General features: G+C 38.2%; 1 pseudogene; it reads right to left on the reverse strand.

The window, feature by feature from the left end:
• Window positions 1-13,052: 13,052 nt before the first annotated feature.
• Window positions 13,053-13,817, reverse strand: LOC147384673 (GATA transcription factor 5 pseudogene; annotated as a pseudogene).
• Window positions 13,818-14,093: the final 276 nt, after the last annotated feature.

Genomic DNA, 14,093 nt, shown 5'->3' on the forward strand with positions numbered 1-14,093 from the left:
TTATCTCAATCGCTTGTGTGATGGAGAGCAATGTGTTATGTTTATGTCTTTATTCCAGGAGTTATGATCCAAAATAGTGTCCCATTCCTGTAGAATAGGAATGATATCTATGTGACAAATTTTGATTGATGTTTTAAACACATTCGACTCCTCAACAAGCTGTTTTTAGTAAGGCGTGCAGACCTATTTGTTTTAAATTCAATCAAAACTTACCATGTAGACACCGTTTCTTGCTATAGGAACAGGACACCATTTTGGATTGTGACTCCTTATCCAGTGACCAGATGGTGTTTTAATTTAAAGTTGAATTGCAATCCAAAACGGTGTCCCATTCCTATAGTAAAAGACGGTGTCTACGTGGCATGTGTTTGTTGGAGAACAAACACATTGGGTTGTGTACCAAATAGAAAAATAATTTGGTTAGGAGTCCTATGTGTCTTAACGTCCTCCCAAAACACACCAAATAGACATAGTTCATATGCTATAGGAACGGAAAACCGTTCTAGATCATGATTCTTTAAAGTTTAGGGTAAGTTTCTCTATGGAATCTTATACATAGTAATATTAGGACAATTTTACCTAGTTTTAGGATATTTTCTTTTATATTTGAGAGAAAAGGGGGATGGGGCTTGGGTTTGAAATTAAAATTCGAGTGGTTCTTTCTTTCACCATTCTTCTTTGATCTCGTAGTGAAGAAAATTTGATCCACCCATTGATGTAGGTATAATTATTGTAGTACGTAAATCATAGTGTTCTTTGTATTTATTACATTTCCCCGTAAAAGGTCTTTTTGGCATTTCCAAACAACTAAAAGTCTTGTTTTAAGAATCGAACATTCGAAAGCCAAACCAATTTATACTAAATCTGATCGGACTTGGTCGGTCAAACCATCGGTCCAATCTGATCCAATTTTTGGAACACTAAGGAGAAGCCTTGAGGTGCAGGCCCAAGGGAGAGGCTGCCCTATTTTACCAAAACAGAGTTCTTTAAATATTTCAAGAAGAGCTAGGCAAATCTCAACCCTTAAAATCCTTCCAACTGCAAATCAGACTAAAATTCATAAACAAAGCCAACCAAAACTTTTTTTTTTTTTTTGTGTGTGTGAAACAAATCTCTGACTGTGGACTCAGGATTGAGAAATCTCTTTGACCATGTCATGTGGTTTGAAAGAAATCTCTTTGACCACCAAAAAAACTAAAGAATGAAGTTACAAACACCATGTCCCACATATTCACATATTCGTCACCCTAAATATCTCCACCTGGCATATTTCCGGCGTACACTCCTTTGATGCCTGATAGGTGATTCCTGACCATTGGATTTAAACCGGTTGGACCGATATGGGTTTTATTCTCACTCTAATAAATAAATAGAGGAAGAAAACTGAACCCATGTTGAGTGTGGCACAAGGCACAAAGGGAGAGGGCCTACTTAACAAGGAAACATTCCGACCTTTTTCCCCAAATAGAATCTCACCAAATCTTTCGAATTTTTGCCTGAAATTGCATTTGAAAATGATTTATATAGACATTGCAAATCTCAAGAAAACCAACCAACTATAATTGAGGCCAAAATTCACTAGGAAAACCAAAAAAGAACAGATCTTCATACTCTGTAATGGAGGAATTTTGTCGGATTAAGTTGAACCCATTAAAGTTTGGATTTCAAGGTCTCTGCAAGCAAGTTCTTGGGTATTAAAAATATATATTTCACTTTCTATCTTTCTCTGATCTTCCCAATTGTTGGGGCTGTTAGAGTTATAGTTGAAGTTGTCAAAAGTTCATTCAGTTAATAAATCCTATTATCTAGGACATATAGGTAGAATTCGATTATTTCCTTAGCCATTTACCATGTTATTAGGATCAGTAAAACGTGGGTTGTTTGTTTCCAATTTTATCTCTTTGTAAGGCTTACATAAACCAACAGCTTGTTTTGAATTTAATAACATTGATTCAGATATTTTTTGTGAATTGTTTTGTGCTTAGAGTTTACAACAATCTGGTATTAGAGCTCCATCAAGGGCCTGATTGTGAGAGAAAAGAAACCGCAGTTTCTTAAGAAGAGAAAGAGTGAGAAAAGAGAGAGTCGAAGTACAGCAACTGAAAATAACTTCGTTCAACCTGCAATTCCTAAGTTTGATGGCCATTACGATCATTGGTCCATGCTTATGGAAAATTTTCTTCGTTCAAAAGAGTATTGGAGTTTGGTGGAGACTAGAATCCCTGCTGCAGCAGAAGGAGTGGAGCTTACTGAAGCACAACAAAAATCAATTGCAGACCAGAAGCTGAAAGACTTGAAGGTCAAGAATTATTTGTTCCAAGCCATTGATCGAACCATTATGGAGACGATTCTCAACAAAGACACTACCAAGGACATCTGGGATTCTATGAAGCAGAAGTACCAGGGTTCCACAAGAGTCAAAAGAGCACAACTCCAAGCTCTTCAGAAGGAGTTTGAGGTTCTATAGATGAAAGAAGGTAAGAGTGTTGATGCGTACTTCGCTCGAACACTCATCATAGCAAACAAGATGAAGATTCATGGTGAAAACTTGCAGCAAGTGGTGATCATTAAAAAGATCTTGAGATCAATGACCTCAAGGCTCAACTATGTTGTGTGTTTAGTTGAAGAGTCTAATAACTTAGACACCTTAACCATTGATGAGTTGCAGAGCAGCTTGCTGGTACATGAGAAGATGATGAACGAGTATGGAAGAGATGAGCAAGCATTAAAGGTGACCTACGATGATAGAATTTGTGGAAGAGGAGGCGGTCGAGCTCGTGGAGCTTTTCGAGGAAGAGGCAAACAAGCATTCAACAAAACTATAGTTGAGTGTTATAAGTGTCATCAATTAGGACACTTTCAATATGAGTGTCCTAAATGGGAGAAGGAAGCGAATTATGCTGAGTTTGAGGAGAAAGAAGAAATATTGTTGATGTTATATGTGGAGCTTAATCAATCAAGGAGAAAAGATATATGGTTCCTTGACTCAGGGTGTAGCAATCATATGTGTGCAAATAAGCAGTGGTTCTCAGATCTTGATGAGGAATTCAGGCAATCTGTGAAGCTCGGGAATAATTCCAAGATGGCTGTGTTGGGAAAGGATAACATTAGGCTGCAAATTGCTGGAGTTACTCAGGTAATCACTGATGTTTTCTATATACCTGAGTTGAAAAATAACTTATTAAGTGTTGGACAATTGCAAGAAAAAGGTGTAGCTATTTTGATACAATATGGAGTATGTATAGTCTTTCATCCCAAGAAAGGGCTTATTATGCAAACAGCAATGTCTGCAAACAGGATGTTCATATTACTTGCGAGAATTCTACTGAAAGCACCCACTTGCTTCCAAAAAATTCTTGAAAATAACACTCACCTTTGGCACTGCAGATATAGTGAGGTGCTATGTCTACTAGCGTGTAAAAAACTCAAATCAGTCCAAACCCCAATATTTTCAATTTACACCATATCATAAGTACAATAGTATACCATAGAGTTCAATGTAAGATATAGCGGAGCAAACTAAATTTTAAGATAAACCCAAAGTCAATATGGATATGCAGCTTCTTACCATTCCCCAAGAACATCAGTAACTGTACGAATAAAATTCCTGCTAGTAAGGACATATTCATTGTAAATGACCCATTCAGGTTTGAAGGATGAAGGTCAACCACCTACAAAAGCAAAATCAAACAGAGAGAAGTAAACACAGCTACCAGGAAAACAAATAAGCTAAATGAGGAAATTCAAACAATGAGAGATGAATGACCTAAGAAAATGAACTACCTGATTGTCTTTAACAGTCAAAGAGTGTTCAGTACACTCAAGATGAGCTACCTGCATATAATAGCCAGCTAGCATAGCCTTTTTTATGTTGGTATAATAGTAACGGCTACTGAAATCCATGTTGCATAGCTTGAGGTCAAATATGGCCATGATACGTACTAGTTGTTGCCTTACATTATCAGTAGACTTCAGTGCCCTATGATTGATAAAATTATCAAAACACCATTTAGGATCTTCATCTGCATCGTTCCATTTCAAGAGCAAATTATAAGATACTAAACTCAATGATCATATAGTTATTCTAACAAGAACAACAGTGCCTGCACTTACACCGATGTGCCTCAAACTTCTTGCCTCAAGGTCAATTTTCCGAATCTGCAGACATTCAAGAAAACATCACTTGGTTGCAAATCCCATCCATTTTTCAAAATAGCAAGTTCACTTGGCTGCAAATCCCATCCATTCTTAGGTACTGTAAGAATGGGAATTTTCTTCTGTTAACAGAAATCAGTTACTAAAGTAGCTATTAAAAGAAATAACAATGCTGATGGTCCAACTAGCAAATCCTTATCATGGTGATGTTTTTTCTTCTGATATCTAATGTCGCATTGACAATTAATCACCAAATCACACAAAAGATACTTGAAACTCGGAACAGTAAGAGTTGATGAGTTAATAACAAGACCATGCTCCGAAGTTCCAATAGAATGATCATATCCACCCTATTTTAATGAAAACAAAAAAATCAGAGAAATAGAGATTTTGTTAGTGGTTAATATGGGAATTAGTACAGATTATAAAGAATAAAAAGAACTGAAACAAATACCTTATAAGGGCAATCCTTAAATAAAGAACTTATATTGGAAGTGTAGACACGTGATTTTGTCATTACGATGACCACATCTACAATGGTTTGGAGTCGCCACCATTCATTTTTATAAGTGGGTGTGAATGGTCATCCGATGTGCATTTTTTAGAAAATGTGACATTTTTGGCATTTAGTGACTCTCGATGGATAGGAACTAATCGAGCCTTGAGATTCGGGGTAAGCGGATCGGTTGGAGAAAAAGGAAGGTGTTAGGCACCATTTTCTCCCCACTAAATAGTGGTAACCTCAACTCAACTCGGTCATTTTGATTTAAAAAATATGAAAAATAAAGTGCCATGTGTTGTGCATTTGTACCCTAAATAGGGATTTATTTTTGGCTTGATTATAGGATCATCCCATTGAAGGGGATGATCCTTATAAACCTTTGCCTTGGGAAAAGAGGAGGGGGATGATAGAAGAGGGAGGGGGAGAGAGTGTAGAAGAGATGGGGATTATTTTTGTTGCACCCACCTTGTATCTTCTTTCTTCTTTTCTTCTTCTTCTTTGAGTCTTCTTGAGTCCTTAGTATTTTAAGAAAATACAACTCTTTTTTGGTTGAAGGAGTAAAGAAGAGATAATGAGAGAGATGAGTGTAGTATGTGATTTTTTTTTTTGTGAGACTTGGGGAGGATTAGTGTGAGGGAATTGATAAGATTTTTTTTAGTGAGAAGGGTGATAGTTGTTAGTAGAGAGAGAGTTGGGGAAAAATTTTGTAGTGAAAGTTGGGGGCCATTTTTGGAAAGAGGAGGAAGGTATTTATAGATGTTGAGGAGTTATTTTAGGGATATAATGGGGTGAAGTGAAGAAAAAGGATAGAATGGTTATGAGTTTGAGAGAGAAGTGGGTGTAATTTAGAGGAGATTTGAGGGTATTTAGGGAAGGGGGGTTAAATGGGTGAGTTTTGACCCAAATGATTTGGATCCTATCCAACCCATTTGGGTGGAGTGTTTGGTGAGGTGAGTTTAAGATGGTGGTTGTGATTAAATGGTATTTGATTTAAGAGAATGGAGGATTTAAAGAGGTGGTTGATGATATTTTGGGAGGGTGAGGGAGATCATGCCATGTGTCAAAGTGGGTGGAAATGAAAGGTTGAGATAGGTTGATGGGAGAGGTTGAATGTTTGACTTGAGATGATGGTATAGATTTAGGTTGTAGATGTGGGTTTTGTAGAGAATGATGAGGGTAGATTATGGGAGGTATAGGTTAGGGGTGTGGGTAGATGTGTTTGATTTGAGAGAAAAGGTGATTGGTTGATGTGTGGGTAGATGGGATTTAAAGCAAATTAATGGGGTAGGTAGTTGGGTGAAGGAGGTGAGATGGGGTGATGACATTTGTCATCTTTGATTATCAATATGGTGATTGGTTGATGTCGGTAGTGATTGATGGGTTAGGGTTGTGGGTTGGATATGAATTGGATATGGATTTGGGCTTAGGGGCTTTGAAGTGTTTTGGGCTTGGGTTATGAAATGGTTTTGGATTTTAAAAATTGGTTGGGGGTTATTTTGGAATGAATTTTGAGGGTGTAGGTTGGTATTAGATTTTTAGGTGATGTGAGATTGAGTTTAGGTTAGGGGGGGTGAGAAAAGTGGATTTTGAATAATCGAGGGTTTATGAGTCATAGGTGGGTTTAGATTTTTTTTAGATTCGGAGATGGAGCGGTGGAAGGTATAGGAGGTGGTAGGCATCCCAAGTCTCATTTTTTTAATTTTATTTATTTTTTTGAGATTTTTGAAATCATTGGTTTGATCGAGATGCCACGTGTTGACAAATCGGGCTTTTTAGGCCCGTTGGTGAACTTTATCGAAAATTTAACGTTTTTTTATTTTGGAAGCGGAGCGGTGAATATTGGGAAAGCGTAAGGTAGGCCGAGTCCTTTTGGTGGCCTCCTAAACCATTGAGAGGTCTTATAGGCCTCGGTTTGGTCAAAATGTCACTTTTCAATGACTTGAGCCCTTAAGGCCGTTGGTCCATTTATTTGGAAAATCTGTATTTTTGGGCCTTTTCGAGTAGTGGCCCGTTCAAATTGGGGTGTCTACAGGAAGCATATCGCACTTTATACCCCCAATATCCTAATTCTTCCCTAGGCTTAAAGGATGAGACAACCTTGTGCAGATAATCTAGAAAAAACGAAACAAAGAATATCAACCTTCAAGCAAAGCAAAAGGATGTTTCAAATGGACTTAAGAGACATAAAATTGTTCCCCGTTGCTGGTAGGTCTTATTGACCTCGATTCTCTTTTTCCTCCTTATTCATTTTGACACCAAAAACAACAAAGCCTTATCCCCAAAGATTTGGGATCGGCTTCCATGCTCTCTCTAAAAGAAACATAATATAAAAAAAATCTATTTTTATTTTATGGGTGTATATAATAAACTAGTATAAGTACATGAACAAACATTAATTCCTAGAACAAACAAAAGCCTCATTTTAAAAATGTAGTAAGAAAAAAAGGAGCTCTTGTGCATTATATATCTTATTTATATAACAGCTCTAATTTATTGCAACATCATTAGGGAATAACAAAAATAGGAGGAACAACTGATCAAATATGGTAAAACAACATAACTTTCATGACTAATTGTATGAAGAGGATTGGGTTAGCTAGCCACTATCACACCATAATTAACTCATAGTAAAGCATAGTTCCATAACATGGTTACCTATAAGGATACAATCTTTATAGAAAACATCAATTTGGTTACCTGTTTCCAAATTGTGATCGGTACCCATAGCAACAGTTACCCATATACCAAGTTCTAGTATTTGGTCAATTATAACATTTTGCAAAATTTAGTAATCAAATCAATAATTAAAAAAAAAAATTATTAAACAAATAAAAGTGCAAAAAAAATTAAAAAAATTAAAAAACATAGCCGAGGGTTTTGATTTGTTACCTTAGGGTTTCTTTGCAACTTGTTAGAGAGATTTATTTGGATGGATGGATGAGGTTCTGTCTTCGTTTCCAACAGCAAAGGGAGGGATGGATGAGGTTCTGTCTTCGTGTCGAGCTCTTCATTTCTTTGCAACGAGTTAGAGAGAGAGAGAGAGATGAGCAACGAATTTACAGCAAATAACCAAAGAAGAAGAAGACGAAGATGGAGATCGATTGCAAGAAACTATGTCAGAAATGAAGATGGAGATCGATCTCTGATCTCTGTAGAAGAGGAAGACATGAAAAAAAAGACGAACGCAGAGGGCAAAAGACGAACTCAGATCTGTTGGTTTATGTTTCTTCGAACGCAGAGGGCAGAAGACGAAGAAGACGAACTCAGATCTGTTAGTCTATGTGTCTTCGAACGCAGAAGAAGTCAAACGCAAAGGGCAGAAGACGAAGAAGATGAACTCATATCTGTTGGTCTGTGAGTCTTCGAACCCAGAGGAAGTCGAACGCAGAGGGCAGAAGACGAAGTTTTGTTATTTAGATTTTTTTTACGGGGAGGTAGTTGTAATAACGCATTTTTGTTATTTTTAAAGTTTCAAACGATCTCATCCGTCAATCTTGCGCGTATCGAACGACTCGAATCATTTGTAGCAATGTGAGTTGCAATGTTTGTCGTCTGAACGCGACCCTAATATATATATATATATATATATATATAGGGAAATGTTCAACAACAAACATTTTGACAAACATTTTGGCAAAACATTTTTCAAAACATGGGTTAGAGGTTTTGGAATGGGCTGATTTTTGGTGAGGATGATCTCTACACCGTAGAGATCATCCTCACCAAAAATCAGCCCATTCCAAAACTTCTAATCCCATCAAAAATGGTTTACAAAAATGGACAGTCCACGATTTTTCAACTTGTAAATTGGGGCTAGAAGTTTTGTAATGGGCTGATTTTGGTGAAGATGATCTCCTCACCGTAGAGATCATCCTCACCAAAAATCAGCCTATTCCAAAACCTCTAACCCATGTTTTGAAAAATGTTTTGCCAAAATGTTTGTCAAAATGTTTGTTGCTGAACGGGACCCATATATATATATATATATATATATATAGATATATAATATATATATATGGGTGGCGTTCGGAGGCCTTAAAGAGGGAGCGGCTGCCATCGGCCGATCAATCTCTCTCTCTCTCTCTCTCTCTCTCTCTCTCTCTCTCTCTTCTCTCTCTCTCTCTTTCTGCGACCAGCTGCTAGCCTGCCACCGGTTGATCTCTCTCTGTGACCGGCTGCCAGCCTGCCATTGGCTGATCTCGTCTCTGTGATAAGTTGCCAACCTACCACAGGCTGATTTCTCTCCCTCTACGGCTGCGATTCACGATCAAACCGTAAGTCTCCTCGCAACCCATGGAACCGAACCGAACCAAACCAAATAAAGGTCGGTTTGGATTGGTTCAGTTTTAGAAATCTTCGGTTCGGTTCTGGTTCTCATATGATGGAACCGATCTTGATCAGTTCGGTTCTGATTTTGCTCTAATCCGAACCAACCCGAACCAAGTTGCACCCCTAGTTAGAAGTTTTGAAATAGGCTGATTTTTGGTGAGGATGATGTCCTCATCATAGAGATCATCCTCACAAAAAATCAGCTCATTCCAAAACTTCTAACCCTTGTTTTGAAAATGTTTGGCAAAGTTTAGGGCTGTCGAACCGCTCCTTATATATATATATATATATATATATATATGGGGACGGTTCAGCAGCCCTAAAGTTTGCCAAGTTTGGTGCCAAACATTTTTCAAAATATAGGTTAGAAGCTTGGAATGAGCTGATTTTTTGTAAAGATAATCTCTATGATGAGGAGATCATCCTAACCAAAAATCAACATATTCCAAAACTTCTAACCCCATCAAAAGTGATTTACAAAAATTGGACGGTCCACGATTCTTCAACTTGTAAACTAGGGTTAGAAGTTTCAAAATGAGCTGATTTTTTGTGAAGATGATCTCTTCACCGTAGAGATCATCCTCACAAAAAATCAGCCTATTCCAAAACTTCTAACCCCATCAAAAGTGATTTACAAAAAATGTTTGGCATAAAACTTGGTCTGGTCCGGACAATCTCAAGAGCAATAGCTTGGTTAGTTGGGAAGACATCTGTAGACTTTTCAAAGAAGGAGGCTTGGGATTGGGGAGCATCTCTACTTGGAATTCAGCTGCAATTTCTAGATACGCTTGGATGATTGCCTCTGACAAAGTCACACTATGGAGCAGTTGGGTAAAACACCACCTTGTTAAAAAAGAGAACTTCTGGACTCTTAAAATTCCAAGGGAAGCATCATGGAGCTGGAGGAAAATTCTCAACGCTAGGAAGTTAGCCTCAGACAACCTCTTCACTGATCGGCAATGGAAGATCTACTTCTTTGTGGAATGACCCCTGGCACCCATCAGGAATCTTAAATGCTGTTTTTCCTGAAAACTAGCACATGATTTGTTAGTTGGTCCTAAAGCAATGGTTTTCAGCCATCATAAGGAATGGTAGTTGGGAGCATTCCTATGGGGAGGGAGTCCCTTTTGTCCGATATCTCTCCTTTCCTTGGCCAGATTCCCATCTTTGATGGAGTTCCGGATCGAGTATTTGGAAGGGCAATGCAGATGGTTTATACTCAGTTAGTTCAGTGTGTGAAACATTTGTCTACCCATTCTAATCAACCTGTTTGGGAGCACATGGTTTGGAACAGTAGCAGCATTCCTAGACAGAGTTTTATAGCTTGGCTTGCCCTCAGAGGTAGACTAAAACCTTGAGAAACTCAAATCTTGGGGCTTAACTGTTGATGCGACTTGTTGCATTTGCAGAACCCAAGATGAAGACACCAACCACATCTTAGTGGCTGCCATTTTGCGAAATGGATATGGACTGAAATTCTCAAGAAGTGCCTAGTGAGTAGAGTTGTTTGGAGAGTGGGCCGATGAGGTAGAGTGGGCTGCCATAAGCTTTAAAGGAGGTGCTCTTATCCAAAGAATAAGAAGGTAGCCTTTTGTGCGTTTATTACCACGTTTGGAGGGAAAGATGTAATAGGATCTACCAAAACAAATTTAATGGCCCGGATCAAGTGCTTCAGAAAATTGGTTGAAGATGTTCAGATTAAGTTTGAGGACACCTTGACCGAGGTAGAAGACTCCGACTACAATAGATCCTTCTTGAATGCTTGGGGTACCAATGCAACATTTGTTCACAAGCCTAGTATTTTTTGCTCTTGGTTGAAACCAAATCAAGGAGTGTATGCCCTTAACACTGACGGATCATATTCAGAAACTAGAGGAGGCTATGGGGCGGTCATTCGAGACCATGAGGGCCCGGGTAGCTGCTATAGCTGGGTGTGAAGACCCAAAATCGGTTATTTACCATGAGATGCAAGGTATTCTTCATGGGTTACAGCTTGCTAGTTCCAAGGATGCTCTAAAATCCAAGTTCAATCGGACTCCATTATGGCTATTAAGATTCTAAATGGCAGATGGAACTCCCCTTGGTATGTTCAGCACTTGGTTGGGTCAATCAAGAGCTATTAGCCGGTTTCAATGATGTTAGTTTCTTGCATGTTTTTAGAGAAGCCAACAAGGTGGCTGATTACCTTGCTTCTTTTCTTTTTTCTTTGGGTTGTTCGGAGATTGTTTGTGGATCTTTGCCTTCCCTCGTTTTTCTTCTTTCCCAGGATAAAAGGGGCTGTCCTTTCCTGAGGTTGTAGCTGGTCTGGGTCTGCCTTAACCCTGTTGACCTTTCAAAAAAAAAAAAAAACTTTAGGGTTGCCGAACCGTTCCCTATATATATATACATCTAAAAATTGAAGAAAAACTTATATGGAAATACATAAGGGTAAAGAAAATTAGAAACTCACGTAAAAGCTAGATCAGCTGAAAAATTAGTCATCTTCGTTCCATTCGTGGTTGTTCGATGAAGTTCAGAGTAAGGCATGATTTGATTTGATTTGATTTGATAGGTTAAAATTGGAACTTTATTTCTTAGTCAAGCCTCAAATGTAAGAAGAAACCATTTTTTATGCTTTTCAAACCTCACCCTTACTTTTAGAAACCCCTACTACCTAACGAAACATCACTGTGAACTCTGAAATCCCCATTTCTATTTCTAGACAATAATTAGTAAAGAAACCCACTTTCTTGCATTTGGATATTTTTATTAGAACAAATTCAGAGCTTTATTCCGGAATTTCAAAATAAAAGCGTCCACATTTGAGCTCCTTTAAAATTTGTTGCTCTTCCGTCAGAGAAACAAAAAGACGAAGTCTTTTACAACTGATCTAGCTATTACGTCTGAAAGGGAATGCAAGTTAGAGAGAGAGAGAGAGAGAGAAAGATGAGGAAGAAACTATAGTTTTCCAGCAAAGATAAGAGAGAAGAGGAAGAAAACGAACGGGGAGGTAGAAATAAATTTGCAAATTTTATTTCTTAAGTTTACAATAGATCTCAACCGCAGATCTGCATTTAATCCGATGGTCTATATGAGTTGTGGAGGAGATGTAAGTTAAAAAGAGTGTAAAAGGAATGTGACCCATAAATATATAGCATTATTACGACCCCTATTACGACTCACATTGCGACACACCGTTTGTCTTATATGGGCAAAAATGTTTGGAATGAGCTGATTTTTTGTGATGATGATCTCTGTGATGAGGGGATCATCCTGGCAAAAAATCATCCCATTCCAAAACTTCTAACCCCATCAAAATGATTTATAAAAATTGGCGGTCTAAAATTTTTCAACTTGTAACATGGGGCTAGAAGTTTCATAATGAGCTGATTTTTGGCAAGGATGATCTCCTCACCATAGAGATCATCCTCACAAAAAATCAGCCCATTCCAAACATTTTTGCCCATATGGCAATGTGAGTCGTAATGTGAGTCTACGGAACCTGACCCTATATATATATATGAGAGTGGATCAAAGGCTTTGAACGAAATCAAGTTTTGCGCCAAATTTTTGAGGCGGTTAGATCTGGACACATCCAACGGCTCAGAGGACGTCTTACGATTTTAAAATAATTTTTTTTTTTTTATAAGTATCATTATATTCATGAAAACAAAGCTAGACCGGTCGAGATGACCAACCTAGCAGAACCTTACATAAGGAACTACTCAAAAACAGCCCCCTAAACTCCTTATAAACTTTAGACCAACAAAATAAAAGATCCAAAATAGATACAAACATGTACGTGCAATCCATTTGTTTTCCTTCAAAACTACGTCTATACCTCTCCAGCCACACCCCCGACAAAACGCCCTGTGTTCAATTTTTTTTATTCTTTAAAAAATCACTCGTAAGACTCTCTTCTCTAAACGAAAGAATCTCTCTCCCTTCTTCTCTAAACCAAGTTACAGAAACCAACTCTCCCTCCGATCTCTCTCTCACTCTCTCACTGTCTCAAGTTTCAGTTCCAAAAAATAAGATAGGATGCAAAATACAATAAACAAACCCAATCTCTCCTCTCTCTCTCTCTCTAAAAATTCTTCGTCCCTGCAATTGTAACGGCCTTCCAAGTAAAAGAGGCGAAAATTTTCGAAACTGCAAAGCAGAAACCAAAAAACAAAGCAAAAGCTGTTTTTCTTCTATTTAATACTGTCGCTAAGACGCTCTCTCTCCTTTGAACAGCCGGAGCCGACCCATATTCAGGCTGAGCCGTATCTTTCCTTCAACGCATTTCCAGCACTTTGCGGTGATTATTGGAATGAACATCGCTTGAGAAAGTGGGACTGCAAGCCGGTCGTCATTCGGGTAAGAGCCGACCTGATTTATAGCGAACCCCACAAGCGTTACAAAGGGTTTTGGCTCCTAAAGGACCGGTTCTCCACTGTGGGGTCTTCTGCACACCGCAATGGCTGCACCTTTGTTGCAGGATTTCCTCCATCGGTTTCGTCTTAGTCTTCTTCGCTGGTGGAGGGTATACCAAGTATTGGAAGGATTCAAGGTTCGCTCCGTTGTTGAGGAAGATAAGACTAGAGGAAGATGAGGAAGAAGAAGAACAGGAGGATTCAGTCAACGAAAGGGACCCAAGTGACCAAACTCGTCCTCCGGTTCGAGAACGTTTGCTTCTTCTAGCCTTTATTGGAACTAAGCATGGAAAACTGGCGGTCCTCGTGTCCGGTTCAGATGGGTTCTGGTTTGGGGTTTGGATTTTCTGTTGTGGGTTTCCAGCCTAGTGTTGTAGAGAGAATTCTGAGAAGGAATCCTCAACGAAATGAGATAATCATTCAAGGTTCGCTAAATTAATTGAGAATCAAATAAGGCGTGATGAGTTTCAGAGTCAAACTTGTTGATCCAAAAGAAAAAATAAGATGAACATTAAAGTTCTCATACTGACCCAAAGGAAAAAAAATAATAATAATAAGAAACCTAATAAACTTAACACATTGACAGAAACAGAAAGTTAGAAACTAAATAAAAATTAAAAACATACACTTTTAATACTAAATTAAAAATTAGAAAGATACACTTTTCAATAAAGAAACAGAAACCCCTCATCTCTTAATATGCCTCCAAA

The sequence above is a fragment of the Akebia trifoliata genome, chromosome 15 (genome assembly GCF_017979445.1).
Source record: "Akebia trifoliata isolate Shusen 1 chromosome 15, ASM1797944v1, whole genome shotgun sequence".
Taxonomy (NCBI): Eukaryota; Viridiplantae; Streptophyta; class Magnoliopsida; order Ranunculales; family Lardizabalaceae; genus Akebia; species Akebia trifoliata.